At 39.0% G+C, this 20,949-nt stretch overlaps 1 protein-coding gene across 1 annotated transcript in view; it reads right to left on the reverse strand.

Moving 5' to 3' along the window:
• Positions 1–20,949, reverse strand: part of LOC131495891 (ankyrin repeat domain-containing protein 26-like) — a 45,642-nt gene that overhangs the window by 13,141 nt on the left and 11,552 nt on the right. The gene's annotated exons all lie outside the window — the stretch shown is intronic.

The following is a 20,949-nucleotide window of genomic DNA, read 5'->3' on the forward strand; positions in this document are numbered from 1 at the left end:
AAGAGCTTCACAGGAAACTGAAGCGAAAAGCTTATCTCAAAAGGACTTGCGAGGGTCGCTTTGCTAAAACACGACATGAAATCCAGTAATATTTACAGAAAACTAAAAAAGGTAAGAGATTTATAGTAGCAAACATACTATTTGCTACCTTGGACTAAAAGAGACCAAATAGTGCAAAATGAAAAGAGGCCTTTGGGTCTTAGAAGTCCCACAGGGAGGAAGCAGGATGAAAAAACAGCTGCAAATACAAGTCATTCCTTATGAAAAGGAAGGAACCAAGAGTTTAAAGAGTAAAGAAAGGGAAGAGACATGGAGGAAGTATTCCCGTGGTTAGGACTAAGTCCTAACTTAAGAACTGACAGCATGCATCAGGCTATATTTCAAAACTCTTATGGACTATGGTGCTTCCCATCTTCTTTTTCTGAATGGGAGAGTCTTCAGCAGTTGACTAGAATGTTCCATTTGTGAGTGGTAAATAACTGTCTCTTTCGTTCTCAAGTCCTCATATTGAGAACCCTTGCAATCAAGGGGCTATACTTGAGATACCATAACCCAGGCAGCTTATCCCCACTGCACCTGATTAAGATGGTAAGATCTTGGACTCAAGCCCTGAAGCTGATGCCATGATAACTGAGACTTGCAGGAGGTATTCGAGGGGGAGGGGAGTGAATGTATTTTTCAGGTGGGAAGAATACAAACATTTGTGGCCAGCGGGTAAATTATACTACTTTTTAAAGGTGTCCATAGGTTTTAAATATTAATTCCATTAAAAAAAAAAAAAGGCCATGGAACAACCTTAGTGACTTGCTCCTAATGAACAGAATATGTGACTATGATCCTGTGTGTATTCCAAGCCTAGATGACAAAAGGCGATACAGCTTCTGCCTTGCTCTGTATCTCAGGCTGCTTACTTGGAATCTAGCTCCCCATCTAGTGAGGAATCCTAGGCCACAAAGAGGGTCTAGGTGTGTCAGTTTGTTTCTGCTGCCTCCTGAAGTCCCAGGCAACAGCCAGCATCAACCACCAGACGTTAGTGAACAAATCTTCAAATGGATCCAGCCCCAAACCTTTCAGTTGCCCCACCTGAAGCTGAGCAGGGCAGAGACTACCTGTCCTGGCCACACTTTTCCTAACAGATTTGTGAACAAAATAAATCTAACCTTTGGGGAGTTTGTTAAGAAAAAAACAAAAATGATAAATTGAAAAGTGGATGAAAAAAAAGACACATAAACTTGTATAGGAGAAATTGGTCTCCATTAAAGTAGGATATAATAAATGTTAAGATTAATTTATTAACAACCAATGGTGCTCATGAGAAGCAGATAACTAGAAGCAAGATCTAAGAAATTTTTCTCTCAGTTTTTCCCCAGCTAGGATCATATTAGCTGTTCATTTTCCATATATGGCCTTTATTATGTTGAGGTATGGTTCCTCTAAGCCTACTTTGTTGAGGTTTGTATCATGAATGGATGTTATAGTTTGTCAAATTCTTTTTCTGCATCTATTGCAATGATATGACTTTATGCTTTTTTGAAAATTAATATGAGATATCACATTCATTGATTTGCAAATATTGAACCACCCCTGCAAACCAGGAATAAATCCCATTTGGTTATAGTGAGTGATTGAATGATTTTTTTAATGTTTATTTTTGAGAAGGAGCACAAGCAGGGGAGGGACAGAGAGAGAGGGAAACACAGAATCTGAAATAGGTTCCGGGGTCCAAGCTGTCAACAGAGCCTGACACTGGGCTCAAACCGATGGACCATGAGATCATAACCTGAGCTGATGTTGGATGCTTACCTGACTAAGCCACCCAGCTGCTTCTGCCCCCGGTGAATGATTTTTTAATGTATTGTTGGATTCAGTTTGCTTATTTTGTTGAAGATTTTTGCATGTTCATCAGAGATGCTGGCCTGTAATTCTCTCTGTGGCATCTTTATCTGGTTTTGGTATCAGGGTAAAGCTGGCATAGAATGAATTTGGAAGTTTCCCTTCCTTTTATGTTTTTCTGGAACAATTTGAAAAGGACAGGTTAAACTTTTTTTTTTTTTTTGTATTAGCTCTTCTTTACATGTTAAAATTTACGTCTGAAGGCATCTGGTCCTAGACTTGTGTTTGTTGAGAGTTTTTTGATTCTTGATTCAGTTTCCTTGCTGGTTATTGATTTTTTTTCAAATTTTCTATTTCTTCTTGTCTTACTTTGGTAACTTACATATTTCCAGGAATTTATTCATTTCTTCTAAGTTGTCCAACTTGTTGGCATACATTTTTTCACAATATTCTCTCATAAATGTTTGTATTTCTGTGGTGTTGGTTCTTATTTCTACTCTCACATTTGTGGTTTTATTTTGGTCTTTTCTATTTTCTTGTTGATTACTCTGGCTAACACCTTATCAGTTTTATTAATTTTTACAAAGAACCAGCTCTAGGTTTCATTGATCTGTTCTAGTATTTTCTGTTTTCTGTTTGTCTATCATTCATTTCTGCTTTAATCTCTTTTTTTAAATTTTATTTTGAGAGACACCACACATGAGTGGGGGATGGGCAGAGAGAGAGAGAGAGAGAGAAAGCAAAAGAGACAATCCCAGACAGGTTCCATGCTGCCAGCAGAGAGCCTAACACGGGGCTCGATCTCACAACTGTGAGATCATGACCTGAGCCAAAATCGAGAGTCAGACACTTAACCAGATAAGCCACCCAAGGGCCCCTGTTCTGATCATTATTACTTGCTTTCTTCTGCTGGCTTCAGGCTTCATTTGTTGTTCTTTTTCTAGCTCCTTTAGGTATAAGGTTAGGTTGGTCGAATTTTTTCTTGCTTCTTGAAGTAGGCTTATATTGCTATGTACTTCCCTCTTAGGACCACGTTTGCAGCATGTCAAAGGTTTCAGACCATTGTTTTTTTTGTTTTTGTTTTTGTTTTGTTTTTTTAATTTCCATTTGTATACACGTAAGTTTTTAAGTTTCTTCTTGTATCTCTTGCTTAACCCATTCCAGTGTAGTAGCATGTTATTTAACCTGCATGTATTGTTTTTAATAATTAAGGCCTGTTTTTTGTTTGTGATCCATTCTTGAGAATATTCCATGGACACTTGAAAACAACGTGTATTCTGTTTCAAGATGGAACGTTCTGAAAAAATCTCTTAAGTCCAATCTGGGCCACTCTGTCATTCAAAGCCATTGTTTCTTTTTCTTTTTTTTTTTTTTATTAAATATATGAAATTTATTGTCAAATTGGTTTCTTTTTTTTTTTTTTTTTTATTTTTTAATATATGAAATTTCCCTGCTCATGGATTGGAAGAATAAATATTGTCAAAATGTCAATACTACCCAAAGCTATCTACACATTCAATGCAATCCCAATCAAAATTGCACCAGCATTCTTCTCGAAACTAGAACAAGCAATCCTAAAATTCATATGGAACCACAAAAGGCCCCGAATAGCCAAAGTAATTTTGAAGAAGAAGACCAAAGCAGGAGGCATCACAATCCCAGACTTTAGCCTCTACTTCAAATTGGTTTCCATACAACACCCAGTGCTCATCTCAACAGGTGCCCTCCTCAATACCCATCACCTGCCCTCCACTCCCTCCCACCCCCATCAGCCCTCAATTTGTTCTCAGTTTTATTTAAGAGTGTCTTATCCTTTGGCTCTCTTCTACTCTAACCTCTTTTTTTTTTCCTTCCCCTTCCCCATGGATTCCTGTTAAGTTTCTCAGGATCCACATAAGAGTGAACACATATGATATCTGTCTTTCTCTGTATGGCTCAAAGCCATTGTTTCTTTGGTTGTTAAGATCTGTTGATGTAAATGGGGTGTTAAAGTACCCTATTACTGTCTTATTATCAATTAGTTCCTTTATGTTGGTTATTGTTTTATGTACTTGAGTGCTCTCCTGGTGGGTGCATAAATATTTACATTTGTTAGATCTTCTTATTGGATTGTACCCTTTATTATGATATAGTAGCATTCTTTGGCTCTTGCTGCGGTCTTTGTTTTTGGTTGTTTATTTATTTTGAGAGAGACAGAGTTGGGGAGGGACATAGAAAGGGGGAGAGAAAATTTCAAGCAGCCTCCATGCTGTCAGCCTGGAGCCCAACATGGGGCTCAAAGCCACCAGCCATAAGATCATTACCTGAGCCAAGACCTAGTCAGTTGCTCAAATGACTGAGGCACCCAGGTGCCCCACAGTCTTTGTTTTAAGGACTCTTTTGTCTAACAAAAGTATCGCTATTTTTTTTCTTTTAACGTGATAAATTTTTCTTCATCCCCTCGCTTTCATTTTTTTTTAATAGAATTTATTGTCAACTTGGCTAACATACACTGTGTATAGTGTGCTCTTGGTTTTGGGAGTAGATTCCCGTGGTTCATCACTTATAGACAACACCCAGGGCTCATCCCAACAAGTGCCCTCCTCAATGCCCACCACCCACTTTCCCTTCTTACCCACCGCCCCCATCAACCCTCTCTTTGTTCTCTGCATTCAAGAGTCTCCTATGGTTTGCCCCTCTCCTGCTCTGTTTGTAACTATTTTTCCCCTTCCCTTCCCCCACGGTCTTCTGTTAAGTTTCTCAAGTTCCACATAGGAGCAAAAACATATGATATCTGTCTTTCTGTGACTTATTTCATGTAGCATAATACCTTCTAGTTCCATCTATATTGCAAGAGATAGCACGATTTCACTCTTTCTCCTTGCCAGGGAGTATTTCAGTGTATATATAAACCACATCTCTTTATCCATTTATCAGTTGATGGGCATTTAGGCTCTTTCCAGAATTTGGCTATTGTTGACAGCACTGCTATAGACATTGGAGTACATGTGCCCCTATAAATCAGCATTCCTGTATCCTTTGCATAAACTCCCAGTAGTGCTATAGAGGGGTCGTCGGGTAGTTCGATTTTCAATTGTTTTGAGGAACCTACGCACTGTTTTCCAGAGCGGCTGCACCAGTTTGCATTACCACCAACAGTGCAAGCATCCCCTCACTTTCAATCTGCAGGTGTCTTTATGTCTAAAATGAGGTTTTTATAGGCAGCATACAGATGGGTCTTTTTAATCCATCCTGTCACCCTAGGTCTTTTGGTTGGGAGTGTTTATTCCATCTATATCCAAAGTAATTATTGACAGGTATGTATTTATTGTCATTTTACTACTTGTTTTGTGGTTGTTTCTGGAGATTTTCTCAAATCCTTTATTGTTTTTCTCCCTTTGATGTCTTTCTAATTTGCTTTAATGATATATTTGGATTTCTTTCTCTTTATTCTTTGCATGGTTATTAGTGGGTTTTGGTATATGATAAGCATTAATTTGTATATCACCTCTTCTGCGTGTAGCAGTCTATATTAAGTTGATGGTCACTTAAGTTAGAGCTCATTTTTTTTCTCCTCCCCATGTTTTGATAAGCTATTATATTGTATATCCTTTTGGGGGGCATTCCTTGATATTTTTTTTACAGAAATATACATTTTTACTGCTTTTACATTTCCTTCCTTTATACTGTCACTTTTGATCTCTCCTTTCCACTCAGAGTCCCCGATAATATTTCTTACAGGCTGATTTAGTGGTCACAAACTCCTTCCATTTTTGTTTGAGGAATTCTTTATCTCTCCTTCTATTATGAATGATAGCCTTACTGGATAGAGTATATTTGGCTGCAGATTCTTCTCATTCAGCACTTTGAATATATCATGCCATTTCCTTCTGCCTTACAAAGTTTCTGTTGAAAAAACTCCTGCTAGCCTTGTGGGTTTTCCCTTGGAAGTGAATGACTTGTTTTGCTGCTTTTAAGATTTGTAGCAGTGGGGCGCCTGCGTGGCTCAGTCGGTGAAGCATGACTTGATCTTAGCTCAAGTCGTGACCTCGCAGTTCGTGGGTTTAAGCCCTCCAGTGGGCTCTTCATTGACAGCACAGAGAGTGCTTGGGATTCTCTGTCTCTACCCCTCCCATGCTTGTGTCTGCGTTCTGTCACGGAAATTAAAAAAAAAAAAAGCAAAAAACAAAACACTAAAAAAAAAGATGTTAGCAGTATATTTTGCAAATTTAATTACAACATGTCTTGGGTGTTGATTTTGATGGAAGTTCTCTGTGCCTTCTGGATGTGTATGTCTGTTTTCTTCTCCACATTAGGGAATTATTCAGTTATTGTGTCTTCAAATCAATTATCTGTCCCCTTCTTTCTGTCTTCTTCTTCTGGGACTCCTATCATATGAATGTTTTTACATTTGACGGAGTCATCGAGTGTCTTAAGTCTATTCTTGCATTGGATAATTCGTCTTTGTCTTCTTCAGCTTCACTGCTTTCCATTACTTTGTCTTCTAGGTCATTAATTTGTTCCTCTGCTTCTTCCAGCTTGCTGTTCATTTTTACTGCCCTCTTCATCTCTGATTCTTGAACTCTTTTATGTCTGTGGTAAGGGTCTCTCGGATGTCTTCCATTCTTTCCTCAAGTCCAGTGAATATCCTTATGATCATGGTTTTAAATTCTCCATTAGGCGTGTTATTTACATCTGTCCCATTTAGGTCTCTGGCCATGGCCTTATCCTGTCCTTTCATTTGGGATAAATGCCTCTGTCTTTTTATTTTGTCTAAATATCTGCCAGCTTCTGTGTGTTAGAGAAGCCAGTTATGTCACCTGCTCCCGAAAGTAATGGACTTAGGAAAAAGACGTCATGTAATGCCCAGGGTCTAGCACTTCAGGGAGTGTCACCAGTGTGTGCTGCATGCGGTCTGCTGTTGTGTTCTGGCTATGCTATCCTTCAGGCCAGTCATCTGCAGAGGCTCTCTTTGCCTGGTCTGGTGAGTGTTTGGTCCCTGGCCTGAACATAGCGAGTTTTAACTAGGTGTGCTCTGGTCTGCTTAGGAAATGAGACCTGTCACCACCTCTCCTGGAACTGAGGCCAAGGGAAACTCTCTGGTTGGGAGATGTGGTGTGGGCAGGCATTTGTCCTTGTCTTCTGGGGGAGGGGTAGCTGTGCTGGAACTCAAGCAAGAGTGATTGAGAAAGGTAGTTCCACCAGAGTGCAAGGGGGTGGCGTTTGGTGTAAGCAAGTTAGGTAACCTGTGTTAGCAATGCACTGCTTCTTACAGGTGGCTTTATGTTTGTGGTGAGGGGCAGGAGAAGGAGATGGTGCCAGCCAGCGGCTTTGTTCCTACAGACAGGTCTCTCTGAACTTTGCCTCTGAGGGACGTGCTCTGAGAAGAGCAAATAATCTCCCCACTGTGTGCCCCAGGCACTCTTCAGACCACTCTACCCATGCTATATGCTCCCACGTTGTTTGCCTGCCCTCTGTCCATGAGCAGTGCAGTACCTCAGGGCTCTAAACCAGCTAAACCGGATTCCCTTTAAAACTCCAGACTTTACGCACTACTGGTTGCAAGAACTCACGAAATTTTTCCAAGCCAGTGGCTATGGGGAAATGTTCTCTTTGTGCATTCCCTTGTGCGTTCCTCTCTCTCACCCTTACCCACAACCTCAACTCCCTCCCCTCTGCAGAAGCCAGGATCTGTTTCTCTTCTAGACGACATTTCTGCATCAAGGACATTCTTTGATGTGGCCTCTTCTCTCCCTTTTGTTGTGGAGTTTGTTCTGTCAGTCTTCAGGTCAATTTCTGGGGTATTTAGGGTGAGCTGATTGTTATCTAGTTGTATTCGTGGGATGAGGCAAGCCTAGAGTCCTCCTACTCCTCTGCCTTCTTCCTATCTCTAAGATCTTTTTCTAAGATTCCCTTCAATTCCAACAATTCTTACAAGTAGGAAGGAATGCCTCTTTAGAATGTCCCCTCAAGTTAAGGTAGAAACACAGAGACATACGATTTGAAGCACAATAGTTGAAAAACTAGAAAGAGTCAATTTGATAACCAAAATTGGGCCTTTGATCTGATTTAAATTAAAGGAAATAGGCAGTTTTGAGTATTTTTTAAACCATTGAATGCTCAATCTTCATTCTCCTTTCCTCAGTGAGGAAATAAAGAGAATGTTATGGAATCATTTTTCATCTTTTCAGTAGCAAAACAAATGCACTGTCCTTTAGCACTACTTAAATTAACTGCATATTCTCCTTTACCTTACTCCAACCTTCTTTGTGTGGGGAGGTAAGATCACTTCATCTTTGTGTTGTCCCACAATGCTTCTCCATATCATACAAGTTGGCTTCAAAAGTTGTCATTCAAATTACCAATCTACTATTTGTCTCTGATAAATCAACTTAATACTCCTCACTTTGTACAGCTGTATTATTTGAATGATGTAATGTTTATTCCATTAATTATACACTGAGCTAAAACATATAGCTATGCATATCTTTCTATTTAAGTGAAAGAAGGGGAAACAGGCTACTGTGTTTTCCAAGAATGTAGGTTCTGTGCCAAGAACAGGATTAACACCAGTGTTACACACAAGAACTAGGTCAGAAGAGGATCTCATTGTGAATTGTAAGATGATGGGTTAGCAAGATTGCTTAAAAGGAAAGAGGAATAGCCCAGAGTTAATCTTTTCCTTCCTAGATGGTGAAAACTATGGATGAGTCTATGCATTATAATGAGATAATAAAACATAATGAAGTAAACGGTAGACTGAGTCAAGAGATCCTATGGCCAAGATATGATGGAAATGAAAGTGGGCAGCACTGACTGAGACACTAAAAGTTTGCACAGGCGGGGAACCTGGGTGGCTCAGTCAGTTGAACCTCAACCTCTCAGGTCATGATCCCAGGGTCATGGGATCAAGACCCCTGTCAGCCTCCACACTAAGTGTGAAGCCTGCTAAAAATTCTCTCTCTTCTCTTCTCTCTCTGTCTCTCTCTCTCTTTCCCTACACAGCCCCTCGTCCTGCTTGTGCACGCTCTAAAAAATATATAAATATAAATAAATAAATAAATAAATAAATAAATAAATAAAAGTCTGAACACACTAAAGAAAGAGCATTTTATCTTTTTGAGCCTGACTTCACATCGAGTCATGGGGTCAGCAAGGCATAGGCTGGCGAAAGGGTCCTTCAAGAAACAAAAATCTCTATAGGAGCAAAGTTAAGTTCTACTACATTGGCTTTTTATTATTACATAAGTGACTGGTAATTTGCAAGATAACATGGAAAAAGTTTTCATAAAATTTGATATGGTACTGGCATAAGGACAGACATACAGATCAATGTATTAACACTGAGAATCTAAACATAAACTCTCACATTATAGTGAACTGATTTTCCACAAGGGTGCCAGACAATTAAATGGAATAAGACTAGTCTTTGTAACAAACGGTACTGGGACAAATGGATATCCACATGCAAAGCAATAAAATCAGACCTCTACCCCATAGCATATATAGAAAATTAACTTAAAATCTAAGAGCTAAAATGATAAAACTCTTAGAAAAAAGCTTACGTGTATGTGTTTGTGACTGGATTTCACAATGATTTCTTAGACATGACACCAAAAGACAAAAGCAGATTAAGTTTATTTCATCAAAATTAAAAACTACTATGCTTCAAATATCACCATCAAGAAAGTGAAAAGGCAAGTGACTAAATAGGAGAAAATACCTGAAAATCCCATATCTGCTAAGGGATTTGCATGTAGGATATTTAAATAACTCTTCCAATAATGAAAAGACAATCCAATATAATAACGGGCAAAAGAATGGATTAGTTCTTTAAAGACGATACAGAAATGGATAATAATCACGTTAAAAGGGAGATGTTCGGGGTGCCTGGGTGGCTCAGTCAGTTAAGCTTCTGACTTGGGCTCAGGTCACGATCTCACGGTTCATGGGTTTGAGCCCCGCATCGGGCTCTGTGCTGACAGCTGGGAGCCTGGAGCCTGTTTCAGATTCTGTGTCTCCCTCTCTCTGACCCTCCCCTGTTCACGCTCTGTCTCCCCGTCTCAAAAATGAGTAAAACGTTAAAAAAATTAAAAAAAAAGATGTGATATATATATATATATATATATATATATATATATATATATATATATTCATTCCATGGAGTATTACTCGGCAATCAAAAAGAAGGAAATCTTGCCATTTGCAACTACGTGGATGGAACTGGAGCGTATTATGCTAAGTGAAATTAGTCGGAGAAAGACAAAACTCATATGACTTCCCTAGTATGAGGACTTTAAGAGACAAAACAGATGAACAAAAGGGAAGGGAAACAAAAATAATATAAAAACAGGGAGGAGGATAAACACAGGAGACTCATAAATATGGAGAAAAAACTGAGGGTTGCTGGAGGGGTTGTGGGATGGGGGATGTGCTAAATGGGCAAGGGGCATTAAGGAATCTACTCCTGAAATCATTGCTTCACTAAATGCTTACTAATTGGGATGCAAATTAAAAAAAAAATAAAACTAAAGATACAACAAAAGAGTAACGCCCCCCCCCACACACACACAAAATTTTTCAACCCAGGAAGCCTCTGGTTGGGGATTCAGGAGATAAGGACCTTCTAGAGAAGTCAGAGCTATGGACTGAGTTGGCTGAAAGCTATCTAAGTTTTTGTTTCACAGGGAAGACCTTAAAGTGGCAGACAATTTCATGCCATAATCTAAATTCCTTTCTAAAGGGATACACAGAAAATCCCTCGTTATTCTTTAATAAGCTTCACCAGTTTCGGATATTCTTACAAATTTTAGTTTTTGAGACTTTAAAGATTTCTTTAGGACACAATAGCAGGACAACGCCTAGCACTCTCATTCATAGAAGACTGATCAACAGAGAGTCATGTTACTCGCATGAAAAGTTCCCTATTACTATGTGACTCATTTATAAGACGTCTAGAAAAGAAAATAATTTTCAATGCCTCTTCAGCAACAAAAAGGACCAGTCAAGAGAATGTTCTAATTCCTCTGACGGGTATAGCTGTCTAATGAAACTTGCATGTATATTATATAGCTTTTGCGACTGACAGAAACGAGTTGGTCAGTGTATCTCCCTCATTGCTCCCACTTAGGATTTACAATGAGAATCCTACAAAGGAGGGTGTGTGTTCGAGGACATTAACTGTTCTGCTTGGAAAACAGTTGGGGTTTCACTACATATCAATAAATGAGAATCCTGAATGGCACATTAGTCTTTTCTGAGATTGAATTGTGAAATCTGTGAAAGGCTGATTAACTCAAGTGAGTGGAAAAAGATAATGAGTTTCTGAACTTGCAATGGTAGGAGCACTATGTTACTAGGTAAGGCCCTGACAGAGCAGCCATTTCTCCTTTTTCACTGGCATTTCTTTTCCTTTACAAAATCCAACAAAGAGAAAAGTCCATTCCTTTGAGAAGGACGTTTGCATAACGACCTGCTAGTCATTGTTGATGAAGAGAATAAGTTGCAAACTTGTAATTACAAATTACAACAAATCATCATTAAAATAACCCGTTCTCAAACTCTCACTGAAGGGTTGAGACTACAAGAGAAAGTCAGAATTCAAGATGACATGATCACTCAAAGCGTGCGGAAGTTTGAAACACGCTGAAAAATATTAGCAGGGACTCTCACACATCTGTATGCCAACGTTCACAGCAGCATTATTAACAGTAGCCAAAAGGTGGACTAAACCAAACGCTCACTGTGGTATATATAAAATGTTGCTTTTTTAGACTCTCACAATGTTTTTATGAAAATGTCACTATAAACATCATTACTTTATGAGTTCAATCAACTTCATCTCTATAGAAAAATTCCATCGCTAATAGCAAGTAGGAACAATATCAACCTAACATTTTGATCAGTGAGATTTTTCCATATGATCCAAAACATTCTTATGTACTACACCTATTGAAATAAGGATTCCTTTTCAGTAGGACAGACATCAAGAGACTGACTTACTAAACTTGTCCTTAACAAGTTGCTCGGAAGATTGTGAATTGGGGCCGCTTGCTGTTTGATGGTTCCTTCTGGCCTGGCATGTTGTACTTCTAGCCTAAAATGCAGATCTTAAGGTAATTATTCTCACAAATAAATTTACAAAAATACCATATAATTTCTGACAAATGAGGGGATTACAGAAATTCTTAAAATTGTATCAAGAGGAAGATTTGGCAATTGAGCCATTTTTCTCATTGTCTTTTGTGGATAAGGTGCAAAATTGAGATATAATGTGCCACAATTCTGCATTTCAAAATAACTAAAAGCTGGAATTTGTATCCAGTTTAACAAGGATATACTGGCATAATGAATACATTTCTCATACTACATTGCTTATCTGTTTTATAAAAATCAAGCTATTTTCTTTGAGGATTAAATTATACTTTTCCATATGATCTTACATCTTCTCAGCATATCTTATGGCCTCTGCATGTTGATCCTTTGCTTCTTGCAACTAAAATAAAGAAAACAATATAATTTTAACTACTGACAATCTAGTAGAAACAATCACCTGTTTCTGTAACTAAATGTTTTTATTTTTTTACTTGAGAGAGAGAGAGAGAACACACACAAGTGGGGAATAGAGGCAGAGGTAGAGACAGAGAAAATCGTAGGCAGGCTCCAAGCTCAGGGTGAAGCCTGATGTGGGGCTCGGTTTCATGACCGCTTTCATGATGTGGGGTTTAGGATCATGACCTGAGTGGAAATTAAGGGTCAGGACACTCAACCACCTAGCCGCCCAAGTGCGCCTGTAATTAAATCTTATTGGACCCAGCCAGGCTCTCCGCTACATGCTGATTGATGGCTACTGTTAGATCGTAACAATACAGTTGAGCTGCTGCAACAGAGACTATGGCCTACAAAGCTGAAAATGTTTCAATACTCTTCTAGAATAATGTACCAACCTTACTCTGCTACAAAATCAGAACGTTTTTAAATGTTTTTAATTATATATGAGCAGATAAATGTACAAATGTATCTACTGGTGAAATGGAGGAAATATAGGAATTAACCTTATGGTAAACATTTCTGTTTTCATATTACAAACACTGCATCAACTATGATTTTACATATTCACATAGGTGAATGACATTTCTATTCTTGTGATGATAAAACTGAACATGCTGTATTCAGTGACAACAAGATATTTCATGGAAGAGTTTCAGAAGCAGCATCCTAGTAGGAGTCAGAAAGCCTGGGTACGAATTCCCAATTCTGCTCGTTAAGAGCTGTATGACCTTGAGCACACTACCTAAAACTTCCGTGTCTCAATCTCTGCATCTGTAAAATGAAGTTAATGACAGCACCTACTGGGGCACATGGGTGGCTCAGTCGGTTGAGCGTCTGGCTCTTGATTTCGGCTCAGGACATGATCTCAGGGTCATGTGATTGAGCCCCACATCAGGCTCTGCGTGGACAGCGAGGAGACTGCTTGGGATTCTCTCTCTCTCTCTCTCTCTCTCTCTGTCCCTCTCTCTCTCTCTCCCTATCTGCCCTTCCCACAATCTCGCTCTCTCTCTCAAAATAAAGAACCTTAAAAAAGTTATCTCAAAATAAATAATAATAGTATCTACCCCACTGGGATGTTGGGAAGCTTAAATTAGGAAATAACAGGTGAAAAACTTAGAAGGGTACGTGGCACATAGTCAGCTCTAAGTGTATGCATTTAGCAAGATTACTTTTGCTGTATTTTGCATTCCAATACATTGAGATAGTTAAGGCAGGTGGCATGCCAATACAAGTGGTCCCCTATACAAATTATACTGAAGTCATTCTTCATACCACTGCAAGTGGCAGCAAATGGGGACCATGAGGCCCAGAATCTCTCCTCAGTACTTCACACAACTTTCGCCAATGCCACTAGCAAACAGTACTTTTTTTTCCCCCACTTATAATACTTTTAACTAACTCCCTCTCTATACTACTCAGTGGACAATACTCACGGACTACAGTACAAATAGCACCTCTTAGATTGAGTAATAGATGATTTACATGACCATCAGAGGCAAGGGAAAGCCACTGACATGAATATAATGGAGTCTTGCTAAACCAAAGTTCCTCAATCATTTCATGCCCATACTGTTTATGTTAGGCTGCTTTACTGAGTACTCTGATGAGGAGATTAAGGCTTTGTGGTAACAGCATAACAGAAAAGCTGGCCCCAGAGCTTTACAGTTGGTAAAGTGCTATAAATCTGTAAATCCTAGCACTGGGTGCATAAGGAAAAAAAGATTTCAATTTCTCCTCTTCTAGTAACCATTTGCTTAACTTTTGAAGATTTGTCCATTTATCACGCTGCTTCTCCCCTTGCAGTGGACTCGAACATTCTTTAATGTATCGTCTCATCCACAGAATCAACTTTTCTTCACTTATTTCCTTCTTTTACACTAAAATCTAACTTTCACTCCTATCATTCCACTAAGACATTTTGAGGGTCATCAAGAACCTGTTTTTTAAAAAATTTTTATTGGGGCGCCTGGGTGGCGCAGTCGGTTGAGCGTCTGACTTCAGCCAGGTCACGATCTCGCGGTCTGTGAGTTCGAGCCCCGCGTCAGGCTCTGGGCTGATGGCTCGGAGCCTGGAGCCTGTTTCCGATTCCGTGTCTCCCTCTCTCTCTGCCCCTCCCCCGTTCATGCTCTGTCTCTCTCTGTCCCAAAAATAAATAAAAAACGTTGAAAAAAAATTTAAAAAATTTTATTAAGGTCTCTATCCTGCTTCACTTTTCAGCAGCAGCTGAGAAAATTGACCATGCCCTCCCTCTGCTCTTTTAACCACACCTTTACCTAGGCCCCTTTACCTAGGCCATGTGTCCTTTTCGCTCTTCCATGTAGGTGCTCATAGACAACATCCTCAACCGCACACTCAAAAATCATTACTTGACATGGAGTACCTTTGTAGACAGCTAATCGTGTACATTTTATTTGGACTCTTTTCGGTGTTACTTTGAGTGTGTTTTTCTTATTGAGTCTTAGGGAGCACCCTTACCCTTAGGATACTGACCAGCATACTTTGTCTCACTTTTCTTATAACACGACATTTATCACAAGGGCTGGATGATCACTGGCTTGCCTTTGTTTCCTTTTGAGTAACTTCTTCGTCCATAGAGATTTCAACTTATGGAAGTCTTCTGAAGTTCCTTTCAGATGCATACTTGACTATATTGTTAGGAAGGTTAAGTTGGCTAGAGCTACCTCTTCTTCCCAATCCAGATTCTTCACCTCAAAATTGTGTGCATCAAATGCCTTCACCCAGGTAGCCCCTGGTTTGGGGATTCAGGAGATAAGGACCTTCTAGAGAAGTCAGAGCTATGGACTGAGTTGCCTGAAAGATAACTAAGTTTTTGTTTCACAGGGAAGACCTTAAAGTGGCAGACAATTTCATGCCATAATCTAAATTCCTTTCTTTACGGATCTACACTAAATCCCTCGTTATTCTTTAATAAGCTTCATCAGTTTCAGATATCCTTACAAATTTTAGTTTTTGAGACCTTAATGATTTCTTCAGGACACAGTAGCAGGACAATGCCTTGCACTCTCATTCATAGAAGACTGATCAACAGAGTGTCATGTTACTCGCATGAAAAGTCCCCTATTACTATGTGACTCATTTATAAGACGTCTAGAAAAGAAAATAATTTTCAATGCCTCTTCAGCAACAAAAAGGACCAGTCAAGAGAATGTTCTAATTCCTCTGACGGGTATAGCTGTCTAATGAAACTTGCATGTATATTATATAGCTTTTGCGACTGACAGAAACGAGTTGGTCAGTGTATCTCCCTCATTGCTCCCACTTAGGATTTACAATGAGAATCCTACAAAGGAGGGTGTGTGTTCGAGGACATTAACTGTTCTGCTTGGAAAACAGTTGGGGTTTCACTACATATCAATAAATGAGAATCCTGAATGGCACATTAGTCTTTTCTGAGATTGAATTGTGAAATCTGTGAAAGGCTGATTAACTCAAGTGAGTGGAAAAAGATAATGAGTTTCTGAACTTGCAATGGTAGGAGCACTATGTTACTAGGTAAGGCCCTGACAGAGCAGCCATTTCTCCTTTTTCACTGGCATTTCTTTTCCTTTACAAAATCCAACAAAGAGAAAAGTCCATTCCTTTGAGAAGGACGTTTGCATAACGACCTGCTAGTCATTGTTGATGAAGAGAATAAGTTGCAAACTTGTAATTACAAATTACAACAAATCATCATTAAAATAACCCGTTCTCAAACTCTCACTGAAGGGTTGAGACTACAAGAGAAAGTCAGAATTCAAGATGACATGATCACTCAAAGCGTGCGGAAGTTTGAAACACGCTGAAAAATATTAGCAGGGACTCTCACACATCTGTATGCCAACGTTCACAGCAGCATTATTAACAGTAGCCAAAAGGTGGACTAAACCAAACGCTCACTGTGGTATATGTAAAAATGTTGCTTTTTTAGACTCTCACAAAGTTTTTATGAAAATCTCACTATAAAAGTAATTACTTTATGAGTTCAATCAACTTCATCTCTATTGAAGAATTCCATCGCTAATAGCAAATAGCAACAATATCAACCAAATATTTGGATCAGTGAGCCTTTCCATGTGATCCAAAACATTCTTATGTACTACTCCTAGTGAAATACGGATTCCTTTTCAGTAGGACAGACATTAAGAGACCGACTTACCAAACTTGTCTTTAACAAGTTGCTCTGAAGATCTTGAATTTGGGCCGCTTGATGTTTGATGGTTTCTTCCTGTCTGGCATTTTGCACTTCTAGCCTAAAATGCAGATCTTAAGATAATTATTCTCACACATAAATGTAAAACAATACCATATAATATCTGAACAAATGAGGGTCTTACAGAAATTCTTTAAATTGTATCAAGAGGAAGATTTGGGAATTGTGCCATTTTTCTCGTGTTTTGTGGATAAGGTGCAAAATTGAGATATAATATCCACAATTTTGCATTTCAAAATAGCTCAAAGCTGGAATTTGTATCCAGCTTAACAATAATATACTGGCATAACAAGTATATTTCTCGTACTACACTGCTTATCTGCTGTATAAATAATCAAGGTATTTTCTGTGAGGTTTAAATTATACTTTTGCATATGATCTTACGTTTTCTCCGCATATCTTATGGCCTCTGCCTCTCGATCCTTTGCTTCTTGCAACTAGAATAAAGAAAAAAAATAATTTTAACTACTGACAATCTAGTAAAACACCATCACCTGTTATTGTAACCAAATGTAATTTTTTTTGACTTAGTGAGGCAGAGAGAGAGAGACAGAATGCCCAAATGGGGAAGGGAGTCAAGGGAAGAGACAGAGATACTAGTAAGCAGGCTCCAAGCTCAGGGTGAAGCCTGATGTGGGTCTCAGTCTCATGACCGCTCTCATGATGTGGCGTTTGGGATCATGACATGAGCAGAAATTAAGAGTCAGGACGCTCAACCAACAAAGCCACCCAAGTGCCCTTGTAACTGAAATCTTTTTGGACCCAGCCACACTCTCCCCTACATGCTGATTGATGGCTACTTTTAGGTCATAACAGCAGGGTGGACCTGCTACAACACAGACTGTGGCCTACAAAGCTGAAAATGTTTCAATATTCTTCCAGAATAGTTTACCAATCTTACTCTCTTACAAAAACATAACGTTGTTAATATTTATAAATTATATATGATCAGATAAACATACAAATGTATCTACTGGTCAAATGGAGGAAATATAGAAAATTACCTTATGGTAAACATTTCTGTTTTCACATTACAAGCACTGCATCAACTATGATTTTAAATATTCACATAGGTGAATGACACTTCTATTCTCGTGATTGAAAGTGAACATGCTATTTTCAGTGACAATGAGATATTTCATGGAAGAGTTTGACAAGCAGTATCCTAGTAGGAGCCAGAAAGCTTGGGTCTGAATTCCCAATTCTGCTGGTTATGAGCTGTATGACCTTGAGCACACTACCTAAAACTTCCATGTCTCAGTCTCTGCATCTGTAAAATGAAGGTAATGACAGCACCTACTGGGGCACCTGAGTGGCTCAGTCGGTTCAGCGTGTTGCTCTTGATTTCTGCTCAGGACATGATCTCAGGGTCACGTGATTAAGCCCCACATTGGGCTCTGCGTGGACAGCAAGGAGGCTGCTTGGAATTCTGTCTTTCTCTCTCTCTGCCTCTCTCCCTCTTTCTCACTCTCCCTACCTTCCCTTCCCCACAGTCTGTCTCTCTCTCACTCTATCTCTCTCTCTCTCCCTCTCAAATTAAGGAACCTTAAAAAAAGTGATCTCAAAATAAATAATAATAGTATCTACATAACTGGGATCTTGGTAATATAAATTTAGGAAATAATACAGGAACAACTTAGAAGGGTACGTGGCACATAGTCAGCTCTAAGTGTATGCATTTACCATGATTACTGTTGATGTGTTTTGCATTCCAATACAATGATATAGTTTAGGCAGGTGGCATGCCAATACAAGTGGCCCCGTGTACAAATTATACTGAAGTTATTCTTCATATCACCGCAAGTGGCAGCAAATGGGGAGGATGAGGCCCAGAATCTCTCTTCAGTACTTCACACAACTTTCGCCAATGCCACTAGCCAACAGTACTTTTTTTTCCCCTCTTATAATACTTTTAACTTACATCCTCTCTATACTACTCAGAGGACAATGCTCACAGAGTACAGTACAAATAACACCGCCTAGACAGAGCAGTAGATGCTTTATATGACCGTCAGAGGCAAGGGAAAGCCACTGATATGGAAATAATGAAGTCTTGCTAAACTAAAGTTCCTCAATCATTTCATGCCCATACTGTTTACGTTAGGCTGCTTTAGCAGGTACTCTGGTGAAGAGATTAGGGCTTTGTGGTAACAGTATATCAGAAAAGCTGTCCCCAGAGCTTTGCAGTTGGTAAAGTGCTACAAATCTGTAAATCCCAGCACTGGCTGCATAAGGAAGAGAGATTTCAATTTCTCCTTTTCTATTAACCATTTGCTTAAGTTTGAAACTTTGTCCATCTATCACGCTGCTTCTCCCCTTGCAGTGGACTCGAACATTCTTTAATGTATCGTCTCATCCACAGAATCAACTTTTCTTCACTTATTTCCTTCTTTTACACTAAAATCTAACTTTCACTCCAATCATTCCACTAAGAAAATTTGAGGGTCATATAGGACCTTTTTAAAAAAAAATTATTAAGGTATTTATCCTGCTTCCCTTCTCAGCAGCAGCTGAGAAAAATGCCATGCCCTCCGTCTGTGCTTCTAACCCCAACTTATTTATGAAGGAGGGCAACCCCTGACATTAAATCCTTGCCCCTTGCTCTCTGTGTTTTGAATTGCTCTTAAGGCTTCACAACCAGATTCTCTAATTCACATTTCCAGCTTTGGCCCTTTTACCTAGGCCATGTGTCCTTTTCGCTCTTCCATGTAGGTGCTCATAGACAACATCCTCAACCGCACACTCAAAAATCATTACTTGACATGGAGTACCTTTGTAGACAGCTAATCGTGTACATTTTATTTGGACTCTTTTCGGTGTTACTTTGAGTGTGTTTTTCTTATTGAGTCTTAGGGGGCACCCTTACCCTTAGGATGCTGACCAGCATACTTTGTCTCGCTTTTCTTTATAACACGACATTTATCACAAGGGCTGGATGATCACTGGCTTGCCTTTGTTTCCTTTTGAGTAATTTCTTAGTCCATAGAGATTTCAACTTATGGAAGTCTTCTGAAGTTCCTTTCAGACGCATACTTGACTATATTGTTAGGAAGGTTAAGTTGGCTAGAGCTACCTCTTCTTCCCAATCCAGATTCTTCACCTCAAAATTGTGTGCATCAAATATCTTCACCCAGGTAGCCCCTGGTTTGGGGATTCAGGAGATAAGGACCTTCTAGAGAAGTCAGAGCTATGGACTGAGTTGGCCTAATGCAATCTTAAGTTTTTGATTCGCAGAGAAGACCTTAAAGTGGCAGGTAATTTCATGCCATAACCCTAATTCCTTTCTATAGTGATGTACAGAAAATCGCTCGTTATTCTTTAATAAGCTTCATCAATTTCGGATATACTTACAAATTTTAGTTTTTGAGACCTTAATGATTTCTTTAGGACACAGTAGCAGGACAATGCCTAGCACTCTCATTCATAGAAGACTGATCAACAGAGTGTCATATTACTCGCATGAAAAGTTCCCTATTACAGTGTGACTCATTAATAAGACGTATAGAAAAGAAAGTAATTTTCAATGTCCCTTCAGTCATAAAAAGGACTAGTCAACAGAATGTTCTAGTTCCCCTGACGTATATAGCTGTCAAATGAAACTTGCATGTATATTATATAGCTTTTGTGACTGACAGAAACGAGTTGGTCAGTGTATCTCCCTCATTGCTCCCACTTAGGATTTACAATGAGAATCCTACAAAGGAGGGTGAGAGTGTGAGGACATTAACTGTTCTGGTTGGAAAACAGTTGGGGTTTCACTACATATCTATAAATTATAATCTTGAATGGCACATTAGTCTTTTCTGAAATTGAATTGTGAAGTCTCTGAAAGGCTGATTAACTCAACTGAATGGAAAAAAAAATGAGTTTCTGAACTTGCAATGGTAGGAGCACTATGTTACTAGGTAAGGCCCTGCCCGAGCAGCCATTTCCACTTTTTTACTGGCATTTCTTTTCCTTTACAAAATCCAACAAAGAGAAAACTCTATTCTTTGGGAAGGACGTTTGCATAATGACCTGCTAGTCATTGTTGATGAAGAGAATATGTGGCAAATTTGTAATTTTAAATTACAACATATCATCATTAAAAGAACTCTTTCTGAAACTCTCACTAAAGGGTTGGGTTTACAACAGAAAGATAGAATGCAAGATGAAATGATCACTCAAAGACTGGGGACATTTGAAATACACTGGAAAATATTAGCAGGGACTCACACATCTGTATGTCAATGTTCACAGCACCTTTATATACAATAGCCAAAAGGAGGACTAAACCAAATGCTCACTGTGGTATATATAAAATGTTGCTCTTCTTAGATTCTCACAATATTTTTATTTAAATCTCACTACAAACATCATTACTTTATGAATTCAAT

This window comes from Neofelis nebulosa, chromosome 15 (genome assembly GCF_028018385.1).
Source record: "Neofelis nebulosa isolate mNeoNeb1 chromosome 15, mNeoNeb1.pri, whole genome shotgun sequence".
Taxonomy (NCBI): domain Eukaryota; kingdom Metazoa; phylum Chordata; class Mammalia; order Carnivora; family Felidae; genus Neofelis; species Neofelis nebulosa.